This window comes from Artemia franciscana, chromosome 17 (assembly GCF_032884065.1).
Source record: "Artemia franciscana chromosome 17, ASM3288406v1, whole genome shotgun sequence".
NCBI lineage: Eukaryota > Metazoa > Arthropoda > Branchiopoda > Anostraca > Artemiidae > Artemia > Artemia franciscana.
In genome coordinates this window covers 39,348,818-39,358,462 of record NC_088879.1, presented here as the reverse complement: position 1 = coordinate 39,358,462, position 9,645 = coordinate 39,348,818, and the positions used below count along the sequence as shown (strand labels likewise).

The following is a 9,645-nucleotide window of genomic DNA, read 5'->3' as shown; positions in this document are numbered from 1 at the left end:
GATTGTTTCGTTGATTGTCGTTTATGGGTCCTGCGCCCTTGTCATTGATATTTCTCCAAGGAAAGATCCTCCCACATAGCCCCTTCCCCTCAATCCCACCCCCAAAACCAAAAAAAAATCCCCTGAAAACGTTTGTACACTTCCCAATAACCATTATTTTATGTTAACACTGGTCGAAGTGTGTAACTTGCAGCCCCTCCCCCAGGGACTGTGGGGGAGTGAGTAATTCCCAAAGACATAGTTATTATGGTTTTTGACTATTCGGAACAAAATGATCATCTCAAAATTTTGATCCGTTGACTTTGGAGAAAAAATAAGCGTGGGAGGGGGCCTAGGTGACCTCCGATTTTTTTGGTCATTTAAAAGGGCACTAGAACTTTTCATTTCCGTTAGAATGAGCCCTCTTGCGACATTCTAGGACCACTTGGTCGATACGATGACCCCTGGGAAAAAAAAACAACAAACAAATAAACACGCACCCGTGATTTGTCTTCCGGCAAAATATATGAAATTCCACATTTTTGTAGATAAGAGCTTGAAATTTTTGCTACAGGGTTCTCTGATACGCCAAATTCGATGGTGTGAATTTCGTTAAGATTCTATGACTTTTAGGGGTGTTTCCCCCTATTTTCCAAAATAAGCCAAATTTTCTCAGGCTCGTAACTTTTGATGACAAAGACTAAATTTGATGAAACTTATATATTTAAAATCAACATGGAAATCCGATTCTTTTGATGTATTATTTTAGCATCAAAATTCCGTTTTTTAGAGTTTTGTTTACTATTGAGCCGGGTCGCTCCTTACTACAGTTCGTTACCACGAACTATTTGAAACACTCAAAAGAAACATAACTGACCTCTCAATTGGCTACAGCTTATGCTTTGTATGAGGTGAAAAGGTGAGCGTGACAGCTCCGTTTTCCTTGGTTATGTCAAGGAATTCACAAATACAACGACTTATTTTTATTTTCAAATATTAAAAGCACAGTCTTAGCCTTATTTGGTCTTGTACAACTGATCAAAAGGTTCATTCAAACAAGAAATAGTTTATTACACATCCATCCATCCGTGAGCAATGGTGTCTGACGGCACTCCTTTCAGTAAGATTTCGGGACAAGTTTTCTGACGAAAGATAAGCATAGAAGGGATGGTATTACGCATGGCACTGACGTAAACACACATAGCAATATTCTACCCTCTTTCTGCTGACGTTAACTTGCCAACCTGTTTTTGTCCTTTTGCTGCAACAATTTTCCCTGGCTTGTGGACTGTTAGTAGTCCGGTTTGTCTACATTCCAAATATTTTGCGCAGTAAATTTGTGGTGCTCATACACACCACCAAGATTTTCAAAAAATCTCCCAATTGTCATACGATTAAAAGCAGTTGCACGGCCGAGACTTGATGCTTGAGGCGCTCTTACAGTCAGCTGTAGTTGCCTTTCCATAAAATCATGGTGCCAATCTTCACCTGCAACGATTCAATTGTCAGTTCTTGTCCATGAATTTGGGATGGTAAGTCCTTTGGAAGGAGAATACCTGTAGGCAAGCTGACGACCTTTAAGCAGTGTTAAACCATAATGCTTATGGGAAACGACTTACAAGAATTTAAGAGCATTTTCTCGTTCTTCAGTAAACATCTGTCTTTTAGTATGACGTGGTGAAAAAAATGAGAGAGGTAGAAGCTCAATATCTACATCATTTTTCACAGGCTTGGTGAAGCATCCTTTCAAAGTTGTTCCTGGTATTCCATACTTTTTTCTGTAGGCGTTTTCCTTTTCTGCTTCTTTACAATAATTTTGATTACAGCAGCTCAGACCTGGAGAGGGTCCATACTCCCTTTTTCCTTTCTTCTGCTGCAATGGTTTTTCGCACCATTATGCCCTACAAATAAGTTAGAATATTGTAAGCGGAGAAGTTTTTTAGTTTTATTTTTAGTTTTATTTTGAACTTTCGTTTGCAAGTAGGAAATTTCTTTGGAAGAGTTCATTTTAAATGTGGTGTTACCTCGTTTGTATACATGTGGATGATAATTCTGTTTGTTGAACATTTTGGAGTATGATCCCTAGAAGAGGATTTTTTTTTTTTAGAAAACTTCATCTTGAGACGTAAGATTTTTACGCTTTGAAGGGTTGACAAATGTGGTCATCACAAATGAGGGGTGACAATCGAAGGTATAAAACCAAACTCAAGTGTTGCTTCCTCCACGGTTTTGTCTGCCATACGGTTTGTCTGCCACGGTTTTGTGCATTTTTATATATTAACTACAAACAGTGCTTAAGAAAAGCCTAGAAAAAAAAGTTCAAGACTATATAAAAATGTGAATTGAGGGGAAAATTCGTCGCATAATAAGTCAAACTTAAGAGAAACAGAATAAATTACGAAAGAATGTAAAACAGACAGGAGTCAAATGAATAATCAATTCAAACGCAAAACGAAAAGAAACAGGATTTATTATGCTATGGCAACATGAGGTGTTGGAGCAACCTTTGGTTGGCTTTGATAACAAAAGTGTTCACTTTATTATGCTGCTTTGACATCAATTAAATGCCATTATAGTCAATCCCTAAAAATTTCAAAAATTGTCTGTCTCAGAAAGAATTTTTCTTAAAAAAGGTGGTGTTTGTTTAAAATGCACCACGTATGATACCTTTTATTGCTTTATTGTTTTACCCAAAATAGTAAACCTAATACAATATATTTTATTTTTATAAGAAAAGTTTCCTCAAAAATAAAACCTTCTATTTTTTTCATTTATTTGTCTTTTAAGTAATTTTATTGTATGTCGATCATGGAGACATTGCCCCTATAAATTTTAATGCTAATACACACACATATATATATATATATATATATATATATATATATATATATATATATATATATATATATATATATATATATATATATAAATCCTATAAATATACATATGCTATATAAATATAATGTAATGCATATATTTAAATAAATATAAATACTAATAATATAAATACTATATCTATGATATCTATAGATATGCCTAAATCAGCTCTGTTTTCTTTACCCAAATTACTTGCAATGCAAGTTTCAAGTGGATTAAAGCTTGAAGAGGATGAATACTCCTCTTTAAATCTTTATCCCCAGGTTCCATTGGCCCAAGGGGCTCAATCCTCCCATCATATAGATAAGGAATTCTTATATAATTTCATTTCAGACAGGGTACAACAGGCGTAATTTTGGCTAAGGAACTGGCTGTTAGAGGAACAGGGTTTTCGAAATGCCATGGAACCATTTTGATCCTCCGGCTATACAGATTAAAAATCCTTGCTCGATTTGACTGGGTGCAATATGCCAACCTCAACATTAGGAAGTCATTGAGGGTATTAGAGGATGCTTTGGCGACTTTGGTTCATTAGTCATTAAAATCCTCGCGTGATTCTGGTTTACATGCATTCCCTTCAGATAGAATATTAGAGATGGGAAATTTTCACGCTTGTGGGTAGATGGAGGGGGGGGGGGGGTGTTAGTGAGCCTGAGACCTAATTTTATGTTCCTAATTATACATATCAAAAATATTTCCTTAATCCTGTTTTAAAAAAAGTGCAACATACCTGACTCTCTCGAAATTATCACCGAAAAAATTCTTGGTGTAGTTGGTGGCTTTCCAATCTGTATAATGGATCTGTCAAAAGATACAAAGACAGAGTATTAGTAGACAATATTTCTGCGCAGCTAGTGTTGGTGTAGGTCTTTAAAAACAACCGTTTAAAAAAAGCGCAACATGCCTGACTCTCTTGAAATTAACGCCAAAGGAATCCCTGGTATAGTGGCTTTCCAATCTGTATAATGGAACTATCAAAAGACACAAAGTTAAGTATTAGTAGACAATATTTTTGCGCAATTGGTGTCGGTGTAGGTCTTTAAAAACAACTGTTTGCTGTTTAAATTGTACGCTTTTGTAGTACAGGGCTTACGTTAAAATCAAGAAAATCATCCGTAAATCTTGCCTTTTTGTCTACAAGTGTTAAAAAACGGCTTGGACATAAGCTAATCTTGACTAACGTTGGGAACATAAATGCTTCAAACTTTAATTCTGTAACTCATATTAGCGTAAACTATCATTACTAAGTAAAAAATTATTACTATTCCCCCCCCCTATTCTACTCATTTTTGCTAAAGTGAAAATGGATTCCTTTGTAGATGATTACTAATAATCATTCTTATTATTTAAGCTATCATTCTTATTATTTAAGCTTCATGATTTATTTGAATAAATTTTTAAAGAAAATAATATTTCATGATAATTGAAATTTGATATAGAATATATGGATTACAGAATAAATATATCAGAAGAAAATAATACCAGTGCACGAAATACTAGAGCTAAGTGTTAATCACTATATTTGTTTCTCCAACGAAATGTATAAGGGCATACAAGGAAAGTAGTTTTCGTGATTGATTAGGGAGAGCAGAGGAAATTCCTTGGAAATAAATGAATAAAAGTGGTGGAGAGATATCTTAATTGAATCTCTTGAATGATCTTGATGAATTGAAAGGAGCCTATTCTAGGAATTTCGAAATATCTATATCGAAAAAAAAACAGGGACAGGGGGTTACGTAACATGATTCCAATGAGTTCAATATATTACTATGAATGAATACATATTTTAGTTAATCATAGGATAAGTAAATAGTGGAATATGAGTATTTTTTAAGATAATATTTAAACTTAGTTACTAGTTTTCTTAATAAGAAATATCTAAAGCAATATAGCTGGGTAGTTTTTGGGATTCTTGAGGGATAGCACGGAAATCCCAATGCGAGCGCATAAATAAAGTAAGTGGAAACATATCTTGCTAAAAGTACCTTGAAGAATTAGGCGGAACTAAACGGGTAAATTCTTTTTTCCTATTAATAATTGTTTTGCGCCCAATTCTTATGAAAATTTAGTACTAATTGGAACTGAAGTAAACATTAGGCAAAAAGTCAAGTTAAATATGGCAGCAAAGAGTTACCATTGTCGAAATTTGTTGATTAATAGGGCTATAACTACTTTTAGAAACTCACTGAAGCACCAGATCATCTGAGGTCAACACAGCTAAGCACACTTCTCCTCTACCCCAAATTGTTCAAAGATTCAACATTTACCCCGTCCTATGAAGTTCCAGTATTCTTTTAATTTTTCTTACGACCTCATCCCACCTTGTTTGGTGTGACCTGCTTTTAATGTGGCACCTACTACTACTAGCTACACACTAGCTACTGCAGCACTAAGGCGCCTAAGGCCAACATGGCTACAAACGCTCCTCCTTCACTGCAATCGATTCGAAGCCTCCCTCCTTACGGCCTCCCAGGAACTTCCCATTTCCCTTAAATATTTCCTTACGACACCCTCCTACCCACTTTGAGCGGAGAGATCGGTATGAAACTTGGTTGGTAGAATAACCAAATGTCAAGTATACGTGATTGACGTAGCCTGACTGGATCCGCTCTCTTTGGGGGAGCTAGGGGGGTCCAGTGGGCTGGTGACTTCGGTGCTTCTGGACGTACTAGGACGATGAAAATTGGTAGGCGTGTCAGGGACCTGCACATTGACTTTATAAAGTCATTTTCTCCGATTCGATCATATGGGGGGCTTAAGTGAGAGGATAAATTTTAAAAAATGAGGTATTTTTAATTTATGAGTGGTTGTTCGGATCTTAATGAATTTTGATATTTTGAAGGACCTCGTGTCTCAGAGCTTTTATTTTAAATCCCGACCGGCATTAAGCCTCTGATTTTCCTTTTAAATCAACCTATTGGTTCTTAGAATTTCGCTAGAGCTCATGCTATATGAGCTCTTTGCCTTTTCGGACTCGTCACAAGTGCCATATGAGCTTTTAGCTCTTGTTATACCTACAAAAATTGAAGCAGTCAGTACCCATCACTATTTTTCCTACCCTAAATTTATCTAGGCTAGGGCACCATTCCTCCCTATTTCTCTCAACCTTGGCATTAAAATTCCCTATCGTATTTCTCCCTATGACCCTGTGAATTTGTTTCTGTAGCTGCAAGTGACATTCATCTGAGTCACTGCTATCTTCATCAGCCGGTTCTACAGTGACATATCCTACTATGACTGACACCGGGCAGTTTTTAGTGATGAAATGAGTGACTAGCATTCTGCTATTAATACCTTCCCAGCCTAGACAAGACTTAGCAGCTTCCATATTCATCATGAGCCCTACTTTATGCTTATAGACCCTATCCTTCCTGCCTGAGTAAATAAATTCTATATCACTTATTTTTATGTTTCTTACTCCGGAGATATGAGTTTCTGAAACCTCTAATAAGTTGAGTTCGACTTTTCTGAATTTGTTGCCCAAAATGATACATTCCAACATTCCAAGTTATAATTTCTATATTATTTAAATCAATGAATTTGTTATGGCCTGAAAAAAGCAATGGTTGCAGAACCAGTACAGGGTGGGGACTAATACATCTTCTCAGGTCTATTGCAAAGCACTTAAGCTTGCTCAGAACCAGACAGCAAGAAGTCCCTAGGACCTTCTGTTGAATGGAGGTTTTGTGCAACCCTGGGTCTATCTTAGTCATAGCATGGTTTTCCACAATTGGCCATGTTCTTCTATCAACAAGGGATGAAATCCTGCACAGAAAATCTGAAGCCTATTACCTTCAACTTACGATATATTTATGGTTACAAATATTTTGCTACTGCGGGGAGGCAACCTATAACAGATAACTTTGCTAGGAAAAAGTTTTACAGCACCAAAAAGCCCACCAAAACAAACCAAACCCGAAGAATTATTAACTCGTCAGAATCCGGTGCAAATTCTCTGCCATTTACTAACCTATAATTTTTTCGATGGGTGCCACTCCTTAAGGTCACCCTGAAGCACTGATAGTAGTAACATTTTTCGCTAGAAAAACTCTTGAAAGGTCTACTCCCACCCTGATGTTACTATGAGGTCACGCAAATAAGATTTTTCTATTGGGAATAGGGATGGAAACAGGAACTTATGAAGGATCAGAGACACCAAACCATCTCAAAACACCGAAAAGCTCAAGAAAATTTTCAACTATGAAAGTAATTTATTAGAACACACTGCTTTTCCATTTAAGAAAAATTCAGCAAAACAAAAAACCGTTTTATTTCAACAAAGCAGTGAACAATAAAATAAAAACAAAACAACACTTTAATTAAAAAAAATTAATATTCCAGATATTTGGCACCACGTCTGGGATTTTTTTTCAACGGAAAAAAAACAACGAAAAGAGCGAAAATAAAATCAAAAGAAAAGTTGCTTGAAAAAATCAGCACGCACGAAAAACCAACAAAATACAAGAAAAAAAAATAAGTAAGAATAATTAAAGCTGATATTTAAAAGATATTTAAAGCTTACCAAATGAAACTTACTTCGTGGTACTTCGAATGGTGATATTTGGCTCTTTTTGCCAGACGGATATTTAAAGCTTATCAAATCAAACTTAATCGGTGGTACTTCGAATGGCGATATTTGGTGCTTTTTGCCAAACTGATATTTAAAGCTTGTCAATCAAAACTTACTCCGTGGTACTTCGAATGACGATATTTGGTAATTTTTGCCAAACTGATATTTACAGCTTGTCAAACGAAACTTACTCCGTGGTACTTCGAATGGCGATATTTGGTGCTTTTTGCCAAACTGATATTTACAGCTTGTCAAACGAAACTTACTCCGTGGTACTTCGAATGGCGATATTTGGTGCTTTTTGCCAAACTGATATTTAAAGCTTGTCAATCAAAACTTACTCCGTGGTACTTCGAATGGCGATATTTGGTAATTTTTGCCAAACTGATATTTACAGCTTGTCAATCAAAACTTACTCCGTGGTACTTCGAATGGCGATATTTGGTGCTTTTTGCCAAACTGATATTTAAAGCTTGTCAAACGAAACTTACTCCGTGGTACTTCGAATGGCGATATTTGGTAATTTTTGCCAAACTGATATTTACAGCTTGTTAAATGAAACTTAATCCCTTCAATAGATTCATTCTCTCTGGTACTTGGTCCTCATGATAATTAGAATTAGTATTCTCTCTCAGATCTGCTATTTCTCCTTTTCTAAAATAGAGAAATAGTTAGACTTTGAAGCTTACGATCAATAACCGCTGAATTAGCCAAAACAGAAAACAAATAAATGACCTCAAAACTGTATTGTTTATGTAGGCACCTCTGTTAAATGTTGGTGAATCGTGAGCTACGCAGCTAATTTAATAAAAAATTAAGACTAGCATTCAAATATTTACTTAATTTGTTATATTTATATATGCTATCATTATATTGTTGTATTTTAATATTATATTTATTGTTATGTCGTTTATTTTAACTTATATATCGGTATATCAGCCTCAGATTTGTAAGCAGTAACTGCAAAAATTATCAGCTTTGATTAGAGACCCGCTTTGAGCTCACTTGATATTAAGTGAGCTCACTTAATATTAGCCGTCCTGGCTAAGTGGTTGGCGCGCTGGTGTGGGAATTCTTTATCCAAGGGGCACGGGTTTAATCCCAGTTGTGACCAGTTATTTAGTTTGGGACGGGGGTCAGTGGTGTCACTCTGTAAGCTCAGCCAGAGTCGCCCCAGCTCTAAATGGGTACCTGGAGAAATCTGGGGAAGGTAAGCAGGAATGGTGTGTGAAACCACAGGGTGGTTGTCCCCCATTCCCCCATTGTACTTCCTGGTTGAAGGGCCAAGAAACGGAGATCAGCACTGCCGGTTTGGACCTTAAGGGTCTAGTGCCGTCATACTTACTACTTAATTACATTTAATATTATTATATTATTTTATTATTATATTATCAATTATTATTATATTATTATTATATTATTATGTTATATGACAATATTATATTATTATATTATATTATTTATTAATATTATTTTAATTTTAGACTTTTGTTGTTGCGGTATCCCCCTGAGAATTGTAATCACTACCTTAGCAATATTTCAGTACTGCTTTTGGTGAAAATCATATAGTATTTTGACAAACACACATACACACTTAACTCGTTCTAAATTGGACTATACTGCAATGTAAATAACAGCGTAGAAAATCCTGAAACACCAGAGTTGGTGGAAACAGAATACCCTTTTACAATATGTAGTTAATTTGTTTCGGGTTTGAACTTATATGCTAGAAAAATTGCATTAGCTGTGTTATCAATAAGCTCAAAACCTTAAGCACTTACTCTGATGGAAATCATGTACCATTTCAGATACCTATACCTATACTTACTTAGCTTCAGCTTAGGACAGTCATATTGTGATTCTAATGAAAGAGGATCAGTAATGTGACGTTCATGTTGTTCACCAAAGGCGTTAACAGAGGAAGCGAACTTACTGCTGATTATAGAGGGTGGAGATGATGTATCAACGACTGTTGACCAAAAGGGATTTGAGACAGAGGATATACACAATTGATCAAAGGGTCCTGAACGGTAAATGATTTGATGTTTATATACGCGAATATGGGGTCTGGGGGAGTTGGGTGGGGTACACATAGAATATTCTCGTCACAGGTCCCTCAATCACAGAGATTAAAAGTCCTTGTGTGCCTCTGATTTCAACCTGGCCCAAGGGCCTCACTTCTGTTGCACAGACCGATAACCTTCGTGTAATTCTAATTG

General features: G+C 35.9%; 1 long non-coding RNA gene across 1 annotated transcript; it reads right to left on the bottom strand.

Annotated features, from left to right (window-relative positions):
- Nucleotides 1-766: 766 nt before the first annotated feature.
- On the bottom strand, nt 767-7,805 carry LOC136038226 (uncharacterized). The gene is made up of 3 exons (XR_010620156.1): nt 7,393-7,805; nt 3,587-3,657; nt 767-1,880 (listed from the first exon to the last, which is right to left on the bottom strand). It is a non-coding gene; the product is annotated as an uncharacterized LOC136038226 (long non-coding RNA).
- Between the last annotated feature and the right edge of the window lie 1,840 nt (nt 7,806-9,645).